The sequence below is a fragment of the Lycorma delicatula genome, chromosome 4 (assembly GCF_047948215.1).
Source record: "Lycorma delicatula isolate Av1 chromosome 4, ASM4794821v1, whole genome shotgun sequence".
NCBI classification, from domain to species: Eukaryota; Metazoa; Arthropoda; class Insecta; order Hemiptera; family Fulgoridae; genus Lycorma; species Lycorma delicatula.
The window spans coordinates 34,187,542-34,199,681 of record NC_134458.1 but is presented as its reverse complement, the minus strand read 5'-3'; positions in this window follow the sequence as shown (position 1 = coordinate 34,199,681).

Here is a 12,140-nt window from a genome sequence, read left to right as displayed (position 1 = left end):
AATGAATGTAATACTTAACAATAGTATTTATAAAGAAAAAATATATAACAGCTGTTGAACTTAACTTAGATTAACATATTTATATGGCTTACATAAGTAAGAAGAAAGTTACATAGTTTGTTTATAAAAAATAATGAGGACATGTGACTGAACAATTTTCTCCAAAAAAAATATATTAATTATAATATAATATTAATTCAAATGAAGTCGGTAGTAAAGATGATCATCGTCTTAAAATAACAAACTCTTGATTGCACTTCCCGAAAAAAAAATTAATTACATTAACATGGATTTCCCATATTATTCAACTACTATGAAATACAGCCGAACAATTTGAAATACTACACTCTTTCCAATAAGTTACCAGATTTTGCAAATTTTAGAATACTTGCTGATCAACACAGAAGCCGTTTCTGAGTTTGTAATTTCAAGCATGCTGAAGCTTGCTATAAAAGTACATATAAAAACGTGGGAGGTCTCAATTTTTTTAGAGTACCCTTTTAATAAAGTTGAGGGTTACCGTTTATTCCCGGAAGAAATTGACTTTGATTACTGTGCAATTCAATGTCCTATTCTATCTTGTTGATGGTGATGTATAGAACTGGATTTTTGAAACCTTTCTACATAAATTATCGGGAACTCTCCAAATTAAAATGTTTTATTTTCATATTGAAAGTTAAATATCAAAATAAATAAATGATATCCTCTAAGGTGTGGCGATTTTAATAATAACCTTCTTGGCAATTCCCGTCTTGTGACGAATGAGTTATAAACTCACTTTGAGTTTGCAGGACTAAGTATTTCTATCTCCCAGCCAACTAGAATTATAAGTATTTATTTCACCTGTATTAGCAACATTTTCAAAAATTTACCAAAAAATAATATTGAGCCTTTTCTGTGGACTATGGTCTTTCAGATCACAACTGCCAAATTGCAAGAGCATCATTTATTAATGAAAACGCAAGATGATATAATGATTAATTTTATTACTTTTAAAAGGTAATTAATAAACAACTTTCAATTAGACATTTTAAAATCTTATTGTCAGGAACTAATTGGGAAAACTAACAAAATTCACTATGATGAGAAATTTAACAAATTTTTTTTTTAATGTTTTTCAGGTCTTCTGTCTAGCTTACCTTTAGTAAAAAAAAGAAAAACAAATGTATTATTAAAGGAATTATAAAATGTACCTCTAAATTTTCAAATCCCTGAAAAGTCTAATTATAATTAATCTCTATCTTTATCTGTTTAGCCTCAGGAGGTGCTTCAGAGGATGAATGAGGGTGATATGTATGAATTTGAATGAAGTGTACTTGTACAGTCTCAGGTCTACCACTCCCTGAGAAGTGTGGTTAATTGAAACCACTGATCTCTATATAACTGGATAGGGGATCCCATGTATTGGAATTGGTAAAATTTGTAGCATAAACTAGCAGCACTAAATGAGTGGTAGAAGCGGTAGAACCAAATAAAATGAAACTGTGTAAAGGTAAGTGTAAGAGCAGGGATAAACTTGAGTTAAAATAAACATCCCTATCATCACGATTATAGTGGCGCAAGTGTACAATGATTTTATTTAGTTCCCAGCATCTCATTCTGCGGCGCTGGAGTATGCTTTAACATTGAACACTTAATTGTATTTTATGCCATGAAGATCTCCTATCCAGTTATTTAGAGATCAGTGATTGAAACCCAACCACCAAAGAACACTGGTATCCTGATCTAGTATTCAAATCTGTATAAAAGTAACTGCCTTTACTAGTTTTCGAACCTTAGAACTCTTGACTTCAAAATCAGCTGATTTGCAATGATGAGTTAGCCACTAGACCAGCCCGGTGGACTAATTATAATTTATCTGATAACTTCTAAGTTATTTGAAAAGTTACAAATGAATTTATTCATAATGCTAAAAGATTATTTTATGGTAATTTAATATCCAATTCCAGTAAGTAATCTAAAACTAAAGGGGAGTTATCAATCAAAATGAAAGCAGATTTGGAAATAAAGCCCACATGGCTGGTCTAGTGGTTAACTCGTCATCACAAATCAGCTGATTTCAAAGTCGAGAGTTCCAAGGTTCAAATACTAGTAAAGGCAGTTACTTTTATATGGATTTGAATACTAGATCGTGGATACCGGTGTACTTTGGTCGTTGGGTTTCAATTAACCACACATCTCAGGAATGATCGACCTGAGACTGTACAAGACTACACTTCATTTACATTTACACATATAATCCTCTGCAGTAATACCTTATGATGTTTCCGGAGGCTAAACAGAAAAAAGGAGGGATTTGGAAATAAATAAATTCAGATAATGTCACAAAAAATGCAAAAGCACTCAACTTCTGTTATCTCATATTCTATTCTTGTAAAAGAATAATTTAATAAAAATGTTTCCGGTATTTTAAATTACAGTAATATTAATCCATTTCAAGCAAATCCATTTTCCTTGAATGGTTTTGTTGAAAAATCTACTTCTATTTCCCCTTGGTATTTATATTTCCTAGGAAGGTAGAGCTTTTTGCAGACCACAATACATTTTAAAGGGAAGTGAATGACATAGGAGAAGGAAGAAAGATCATAGGAGGAGAAATGGCGCAAGCAGTACTGCTCTACGTACGAACATTGATCTGAACTGCAACTTATACAATCAAATCATAATATTCAATCCCTGAAAACTCATCTTCACTTATTTCGTCCCCACTAATATTTAATTCACAATCATCACTACATCGCTATCGCCATTTACATTAATAATGGCATTATCAATTAAAGGTTCCTAAGACAAAAAAGATGTTTCAACTTTCTTGACATGATCGCACCTTGATTTCCATTCGGCAATAGTAACTGAATTTGTTTGTTCTTCAGTTAATGCAACAGCATCATTTAATTTAAAATTAACATTTTCTTCATGACATACTTTTTTAAAACTTTCAAATCTTTTCAATTGAATTTAATTCCAGAGAATAAGGATGCAATTTCAAAACACTGTGACCTTTCTCGGCTAAAACTGAATCGATTTTAAATAATGTAACACGGTTTACGCAGTTTTATTAAACTTTACAGTAGGGCTTTTACATTTAAATTAGCACTGGCTTTAAATTCTGTACCTGCCTCGCACATCATTTCGGACAAAATGATGGCCTTTTCTGAATAATTGGGCCTGTTAATGCCATTCCCTTTTCCCTTTGTTGCATGAACCATAGAAACACAGCCTCATTCACTTTCTCGTTTTTTTCAGGTCTTCATCATACTCTTGCTGGCATCGGATACCACACTCTTCAAACTTATTTTTAATCTTGACCCAATCAGAAACGATAAAATCACCAACACAAAAATCGACTGCATTTTTAATCAGAACATCTTATCATTTTTAATTCTCCTAATTGCCTCCAATTTTTCTTCAATCGTTATCACGACCGTTTCCGCTTTGTTGACGTGTACACAAGTTATTAAAGTCAGTTCACAGGGTATCACAAAATCTACAAACATGAACTCCTAGCAAAGACGGTTACTGAGCGGACAATATTAACTAACGAAATTGCCAAAACAACCTGATTTTGGCAGCAAGCATGTGATCCTTCCCCTTTGTCTAAAAGGGGTCTTGACAGGTCAACCATCTATGCTTGTTTTCTACTTCAAACTAAGAAAACCTATTTGTACTAAACAGAGCTAAATGATGAATCACACTTTAACACGTTTATTATATTAATCTTTGTTCTTCATCCGGAAACAAATATTCATTGTTAAATTGAGGAATAAATAATTTTTTTGTCGGTTGTTTTGGTTAAACTATTATTTTGGTTAACAGAAGTTCTACTATAGTATCCAACTCTTTTAAACCAGACAGCAGGACTGTTTATTGTAACTCAACATCTTAGCTTATGTAAAAGGGCCTTATGTAAAAGGGCTTATTAAAAGGGTTTTTGTAATAAATTATCAAACCATTTAGAAGATTTTCTCCCACCAATTTATGTAAAATAAAATTAAATATTTTTATTTACAGAAAAAATATTATTCTTTTGATAACTATTAAAATACTACTTTTTAAAAAACCAGAAAACACACTGAATTTGACATGCAGATATTTTTCATTACCAACTTGTTAACTGTAATTTACTTTGTAGTTATTTTTTATATTTAGTAAATCAAAATGTTTAATTTAGTATTATTTCACATGTTTATAATTTAAGCAATTATTGTGGTCTTTAACCACAATGCTTTTTATTTTATAATTAATTATGTATTTTGTGATGTTACTCCGATAAAAAAGGTTTTAACACAGTTTTCCATAATCCATCCAAGAAAATGCAGGGACAGTTATTTTTTTATCCATTGAGTAGCAGGTGGCGTATAGCTATGCATGCGAGAGAGCTAAGACTGATGGGACGGGTGGAATAGTCAAATAGTCATTCCTTTATGAAAAAATCTCACATAGCTCCATATACTTACGTAGTGTGCAGTAAATTGTCAAGAATTGTTCAGGATATATCAGTTGTTCAGTTGTCAAAAGTTCAGTTTAATAGTGCAGTAAGCCAGCTGTCAGCCTATATGCACAGCAATACGCCGTCCACTATACCAAACCATTCCTGATGTAATCTATTTAATGTGTTATTATATACTGCTCCCTCTTGAATCATGAGACCTTGCCGATGGTGAGAGGGCTTGAGTACCTCAGTGATACAGAGTAGCTGGATCGAAGGTGCAACCATATCAGAGAGGTATCTGTTGAGAACCAGACTAAGGAGTGATTCCTGAAAGAGGGCAGCAGCTCTTTCAGTAGTTGTTAAGGGCGTAAGTCAGGATGACTTAAACGGCCATATCATCACTCAGTCCTCTGAGTACTGCGCAGCTGAAAGCAATGGAAAACTACAGTTGCTTTTTTTCCAAGAAAATGTAGTTTTCTGCATTTTCATATAGCAATGATGCCTTCCTTGGTAAAACATTCCGGAGGTAAACTAGTCCCCCGTTCGGATCTCCGGGTGAGGACTACTAAGGAAGGGGTCACTAAAAATTAAAAAATAACATTCTACGAGTCAGTGTGGAATGTTAGAAGTTTAAAAAAGGTTGGTAGGTTAGAAAATTTAAAGAGGGAAATGGATAGGATAAATGTAGATGTAGTAGGAATTAGTGAGGTTCGGTGGGAAGAGGAAAACGACTTTTGGTCAGGTGATTTTAGAATAATAAACTCAGCTTCAAATAATGGGCAGGCAGGAGTAGGTTTCATAATGAACAAAAAGATAGGAAAGAGAGTAGAGTATTTCAAAATGCATAGTGATAGAATTATTGTAGTAAGGATAAAATCAAAACCTAAACCGACAACATTTGTTAATGTCTATATGCCTACAAGGCCCATGATGATGATGATGATGATGAAGTAGAGTATGTATACGAAGAAATTGATGAAGCAATTAAACACATAAAAGGGGATGAAAATTTAATAATAGTTGAAGATGCAAGCATTAGAAATGGCAAAGAAGGAAATATAGTGGGTGAATACGGGCTGGGCGAAAGGAATGAAAGTGGGGACCGACTTATAGAGTTTTGTAAGAAGTATAATTTAGTAATTGCCAATACCCAGTTTAAAAATGATTTTTAAACTGAAATAGAAGAATATACACATGGAAAAAGCCAGGTGATACTGCAAGGCATCAGATAAATTATATCACGGTTAAGCAAAGATTTAGAAATCAACTTGTCAACTGCAAAGTTTACCTGGAGTAGAAATTGATAGCGACCATAATTTAGTGATAATGAAATGTAGATTGGGGTTTAAAATCCTGAAGAAAAGGTGTCAGATGAATTGGTGTAATTTAGAGAAGCTTGATGAAGAGGACGTAAATAAGATTTTTGAGCAGGACATCACCAGAGGTCTGAGTAAAAAAAGATAAGGTAGAAAATGTAGAAGAAGAATGGGAGAATGTTAAAAAGGAAATTCTTAAATCAGCAGAAGCGAACTTAGGCGGAACAAAAAGAACTGGTCGAAAGCCTTGGATTTCAGAGGATATGTTGCAGCTGATGGATGAACATAGAAAATATACGAATTCTAGTGATGAAGAAGAAAGTAAAAGGAACTATTGACAATTAAGAAATACTATACAGAAAATGAAAACTAGCAAAAGAAGAGAGAATTAAAGAAAAGTGTTCAGAAGTGGAAAGAAAAATGAACATTGGTAAAATAGATGGAGCATAGAGGAAAGTTAAGGAAAATTTTGGGGTGCATAAATTAAAATCTAATAATGTGTTAAACAAAAAGATAGTACACCGATTTATAGTACAAAAGGAAAAGTCGATAAGTGGATGGAATATATTGAAGAGTTATATGGAGGAAATGAATTAGAAAATGGTGTTATAGAGGAAGTCGAAAAGGATGAAAGGGGAGAAACAATACTGAGATCTGAATTTAAGAGAACATTAAAAGATTTGAATGGTGGAAAGGCTCCTGGAATAGACGAAATACTTGTAGAATTACTGTGCAGTGCAGGTGAGAAAGTGATTGATAGATTATACAAACTGGTGTGTAATATTTATGTAAAAAGGGAAGTTCCATCAGACTTCAAAAAGAATGTTATAGTCATAGTCACAGAAAGCGGGAGCACATAAATGTGAAGAATACAGAACAATTAGTTTAACTAGTCATGCATCAAAAATCTTAACTACAATTCTGTACAGAAGAATTGAGAGGAGAGTGGAAGAAGTGTTAGGAGAAGACCAATTTGGTTTCAGGAAAAATATAGGGACAAGGGAAGCAATTTTAGCACTCAGATTAATAGTAGAAGGAAGATTAAAGAAAAACAAACCAACATACTTGGCATTTATAGACCTAGAAAAGTCATTTGATAACGTAGACTGGAATAAAATGCTCAGCGTTTTAAAAAAATTAGGGTTCAAATACAGAGATAGAAGAATAATTGCTAACATTTACAGGAACCAAACAGTAACAGTAATAATTGAAGAATATAAGAAAGAAGCCGTAATAAGAAAGGGAGTTCGACAAGGATGTTCCCTATCCCCGTTACTTTTTAATCTTTACATAGAACTAGCAGTTTATGATTTTAAAGAACAATTTAGATCTGGAGTAAAGGTGAAAAGATAAAGATGATACGATTTGCTGATGATATAGTAAATCTAGCTGAGAGTAAAAAAGATTTAGAAGAAACAATGAATGGCATGGATGAAGTCCTATGCAAGCAATATCGCATGGAAATAAACAAGAACAAAATCAAAGTAATGAAATAACGAAGATGTACCACTAAATGTAAAAATAGGAAGAGAAAAGATTATGGAGGTAGAGGAATTTTGTTATTTGGGAAGTAGAATTACTAAAGATGGATGAAGCAGGAGCGATATAAAATGCCAAATAGCACAGGCAAAACGAGCCTTCAATCAGAAATATAATTTGTTTGCATCAAAAATTAATTTAAATGTCCGGAAAAGATTTTTGAAAGTATATGTTTGGAGCGTAGCTTTATATGGAAGTGAAACTTGGACGATCGGAGTACCTGAAAAGAAAAGATTAGAAGCTTTTGAAACGTAGTGATACAGAAGAATGTTATAAATCAGATGGGTGGATAAAGTGACAAATGATGAGGTGTTGTGGCAAATTGATGAAGACAGAAGCATTTGGAAAAATATATATAAAGAAGAGACAGACTTATAGGCTACATATTAAGGCATCCTGGAATAATCACTTTGATATTGGAGGGACAGGTAAAAGGAAAAAATTGTGCAGGCAGGCAATGTTTGGAATATGTAAAACAAATTGTTAGGAATATAGGATGTAGGGGGTATACTGAAATGAAATGACTAGCACTAGATAAGGAATCTTGGAGAGCTGCATCAAACCAGTCAAATGACTGAAGACAAAAAAAAATTATATACTGATGAATAGGTGAAAAGTTTATTTATTTATTTATTCTAAATTGTAATTCATTTAGTCTTGTTGTAATTAATTAAATAAAAATAAATACAACTTCATAGTTTCTACATCTTTCAAAACAAATGTGAAATGGATTATCTTCATTTATTATAATACTACGAGTTTTAGTAAGCTAATTTTTATCACTAACTCACAATTTTTAGTAATAGAAAAATAAACATGTTTTATCATTCTAAGAAGAAGGTTCATTGAGATTTAAAGGAATGGTTCGGCTACCATTCAGTGGTACAGAAAGCAGTTAAATTTTCCTGTACATGAACCATGTTATGCTTAAACTAATTCCACTGGATAAAATATGTATTAGATATTAAATTACAACAGATTTCAAAGATCCTCAAATGAGAAATCTGTGGTTGTGTTCAATGAAAAGTTTAATTGTTTATAAAGTAACTAAGTCACACGGTTCCAGATTTGTAATTACATTCAGGTCCAAGTTTAAGGTTGAAAAAAGTGCATGGTTTTTAAATGAATTAATGATAAAAGTTGAAAAGCAATAAATTATTAATTTATAGAAAAAACATTTTAGTCATGCTTTACTGCAATGGGAGGTACTTTCTGCTAAAATCAAGGAATTTTTGTTATTTTGCTTGGGTAATGTTACCCACTGATAAATCTATAGGGATATCTTTAGATTATATAAACTATCTACACTGATTTTAATTTATTTACCTGTCTTAAGTGATAGAAATTTTTTTCTCTCACAAGATATCTGATATTTTTTTTTAGGTATGGATTCCATATTTTATTTACTATAGAAAAAGAATATGCAATTTCAATAAAAAGCTGCAAGCTGAGTGTAACTTGTTAAAACTTATTTTCCTATGACAATGATCTTGTAAACTGAACATTGTGAATGGAGACTTCTCAGATTTATTCTATTTATTAAATAAATAAATCTTAGCTAGCCTAAATATATGTAAGCTATTTATAAATTACGCCACTATAGGGTGTTGCAAACAAACCTGCCTCTATACCTATAGCACATGTGCAATAGCCATAAATGAGGCTTAAATTTCATCACACATATAGTCAATCACACTTTCATTCTACATTACTTGAGTAGTACGTGGTGAAATAAATAAAATTCAGTAATAATGGAGAAGTAATTACTAGTCTGTTATAATAATTACTAACACATGATAATAGTGAAACATAATTTGATGTTTCATTAACAAAAGCTGAATGCAATAGAGCAGCATTTGTTAATGCGCTTAAGAAGAATTCTCTTGTTTTGAACAGATCATTAGCCTCTAAAATAGTTGCTTCAAAAGAAAAGGCTTGGAACGATATAAAAAGTGATTATGAGAAAAGTATTGGTGAAACAATTTCCTTAGAAAAACTGAAGAGGATCTTAAATAATGTAAAAACTGAAATGAAAAAGATCGACGAAAAAGTTATTGGTAATAAAAGTATAAATATTAAAGCGTAAAGATTTTATTGACTTACAAAAAAATATGACAACCCAACCATAAATAAAGTACCTGGTGCACTTAGTGTTGGGATTGTCAGTAAAGAGAAATGAGGTGAATCAAGTATTGAATATAAACATTGGTCACCGTTAACAAGCATGTCGACTGAAAGTACAAGCCAGCTTGCAAAAACTGGAAAAACAATTCAGAAAAAAAAAGAAATAGCTTCGAGACAGACAAATTGGCAGCTTTATCAACTACTGACTTGCAGCGACTTGTGCTTATCAAACAATTGGAAGTGATAAGAACACAGAAGAAAGAAGCAAAAATTGCAAGTTACAAAATGAAATAAAAAATCAGAAAGGACCCCAAACCGAAGATGAAGTGGGTAATTTCTCTTTATCAGATTATTTTGTGCTGCCTTGATTTAATACAATTTGATTTTTTCTGTTAGTAATGAAATAAATAAAGAAAAACTTATCTCCTACCTTGCCTTTCCTTTCCTTTAAAATACAAAAAAAAAAAAAAAATTAAATACAAAATATCTATTATACCAAAACAGGCCCATACACATGAAGGCATCTGCTGACAAGTGTTTGATGAGGTACACAGAACTGCACTGCATATACTTAAGTAACACACACTTTTGCCTTCATATTTACATAGCGCTTAACATTTAACGTGGCATTAAATCCGGTAATAAGCAAGCACTTGTGCAATTCTGTGTAAATCACTAGTGACGTGCGATAGCAAATACCCTGAACTCCATGTTTACTGGCTTTTATAGATCAACATCTAGTTAAGAAACTAGTTGATTCAACTACTGGAAATTCATAAGAGGATTAACAACAATTGATCGACTAACTTATACTTAACCAGATTGTTGTTTTCATCTCTACGGTAGTTAAATATATTTTTTTTATTTGATATTTATTTAACTTTTTTTGTTTATTAGGTTTCAGCAAAACTAATTACAAATGAAAAATTAACCAAAAAAATTAAATTAATTAAAGGAATTTTTTATAACATTTGTTGAAAAACAGCCATCATTCATTTCGCTTTGCTTGACCTCTTTGCTGGAGTTCCAATTCTGTGATTTCTCTATTTGCTTCTTGAACTTGAATTTCATCATCCTCTTAATACACATGTTCTTTGTGGCTGTCCTCATATGGATTACATTCATCATGAAGGGTTTTCCCTACATTATGCAACATGGCTCAGCGACCACAACCTTAGACATATTTTCCACTGGTCACTCTTTCTTTACCATGTATTTTGTTAAAAATGCTTTGTTCTCAAGTCTTTGTTGGTCTAAATGGTCAGCAGCCAAGGGGCTATATCATAGCCACTATCTGACAAAAGGCAAATGGCGCCATTTAACACAGATATTGCTTCACCACCAAATGTGGCTGTCATGGGTGCTGCCAGGCCATTCAGCTTCAATGCTTGTTATTTTTTCCTTGGCATTGCATGTGACCTGAATGTTTAGGCTTGTGTAACCCTTCCTGTTGATGTAGGAATCACCAAAAGCTTTTGGTTTTGCAATTTAGACGTGAGTGCAGTCAACTGCTCCAATTACCCTTGGCATTTTGAACTTATTACGCCATTTTTCTTTAGCGTCATTTACTTCATCTGCGGTCTGAGGAAAATGAATCCAATCTTTATCTTTAAAAGTAATTTTCTACAGAACATCATTAAATACTTTATTAATCGTAGTTCTATGCATACCGAAATCTTCAGCCATACCATTTTGGAATCACAGATCAGATAAGTACCTTAGAAAAACTTCCATCTTACATACAGGACTTACGGCATCACCTGTTGTTTCATTAGATTCTTGTAAAAACAAAGTACTTAAATATTCCACCAATCCCTTATCAAAATAAACCAGTTTTTTTTTTTCTCCCCTACTCCCTCGGGCCGGTTATCCATTTAAGTATACGCAGCCCGAGGAAGTTTCCTTTTACTCAAAGGAGGCCTCCCCACCCGCCGACTGTATGTCCGGCACGGTAGGTCAGCCCCCCCGGTCGGATCTTTTCTTTTTGTTTTCTTTACATTGCCTGCCTCAAATCCCCAGGGCAGGAACCGAGTCCGACTATGCCGTCCCCAGCCCCAGCCCCGGGAACCGGGTCTCGGTCTTTTGGTGTTGCCTGCCTCTAACCCCGCAGAAGGTAGGCCAGGCCCGACTATGTCGTTCCCAACCACCAACTACGAAGCCGGGTCTCGGTCTTTACATTCCCAGTCCGATCTCGTAATGCCTACTCGCGGTCGTAGGTTTCATAAAGAGACAATACTCATGAATATCCTAGTTCTACAATTACTTCAGTCTTTATTCGTACCCCATACGTCTTTCAGTATCATTTTTCTCTTTTAAAACTAAAAAGGAGAATTTTTCAAAATTATTCCAATTTTGTCTAGAACTCAATATGAAGCCGATTAGTTCCTCGGGTGTGAGATATTCCCGTGCGAAGCCTAAGTGTTGTCCTTTTATCGCATTCAAATATTGTATGCTCAGCTGTGTCATCGCGTTCGCAGTACCGACAACGTGGAGAGCTTCTTTTGCCGAACCGGAATTAATATTGCTCGAAATTACCATGTCCAGAGAACATCTGAGAGACATAGTAGCTGACCTCGCCATGCTTTCGTTTGACCCATTGGCTAATGTCTGAAATCAACCTTTTTGTCCACATAGCCCCCTCATGTTGACTCCATCTACGCTGCCATGCCTGTATAACCACTTCAGAAGCATCATCCCGTTCCATGCCCTGAAAGCGAAGCCAGCGTTCC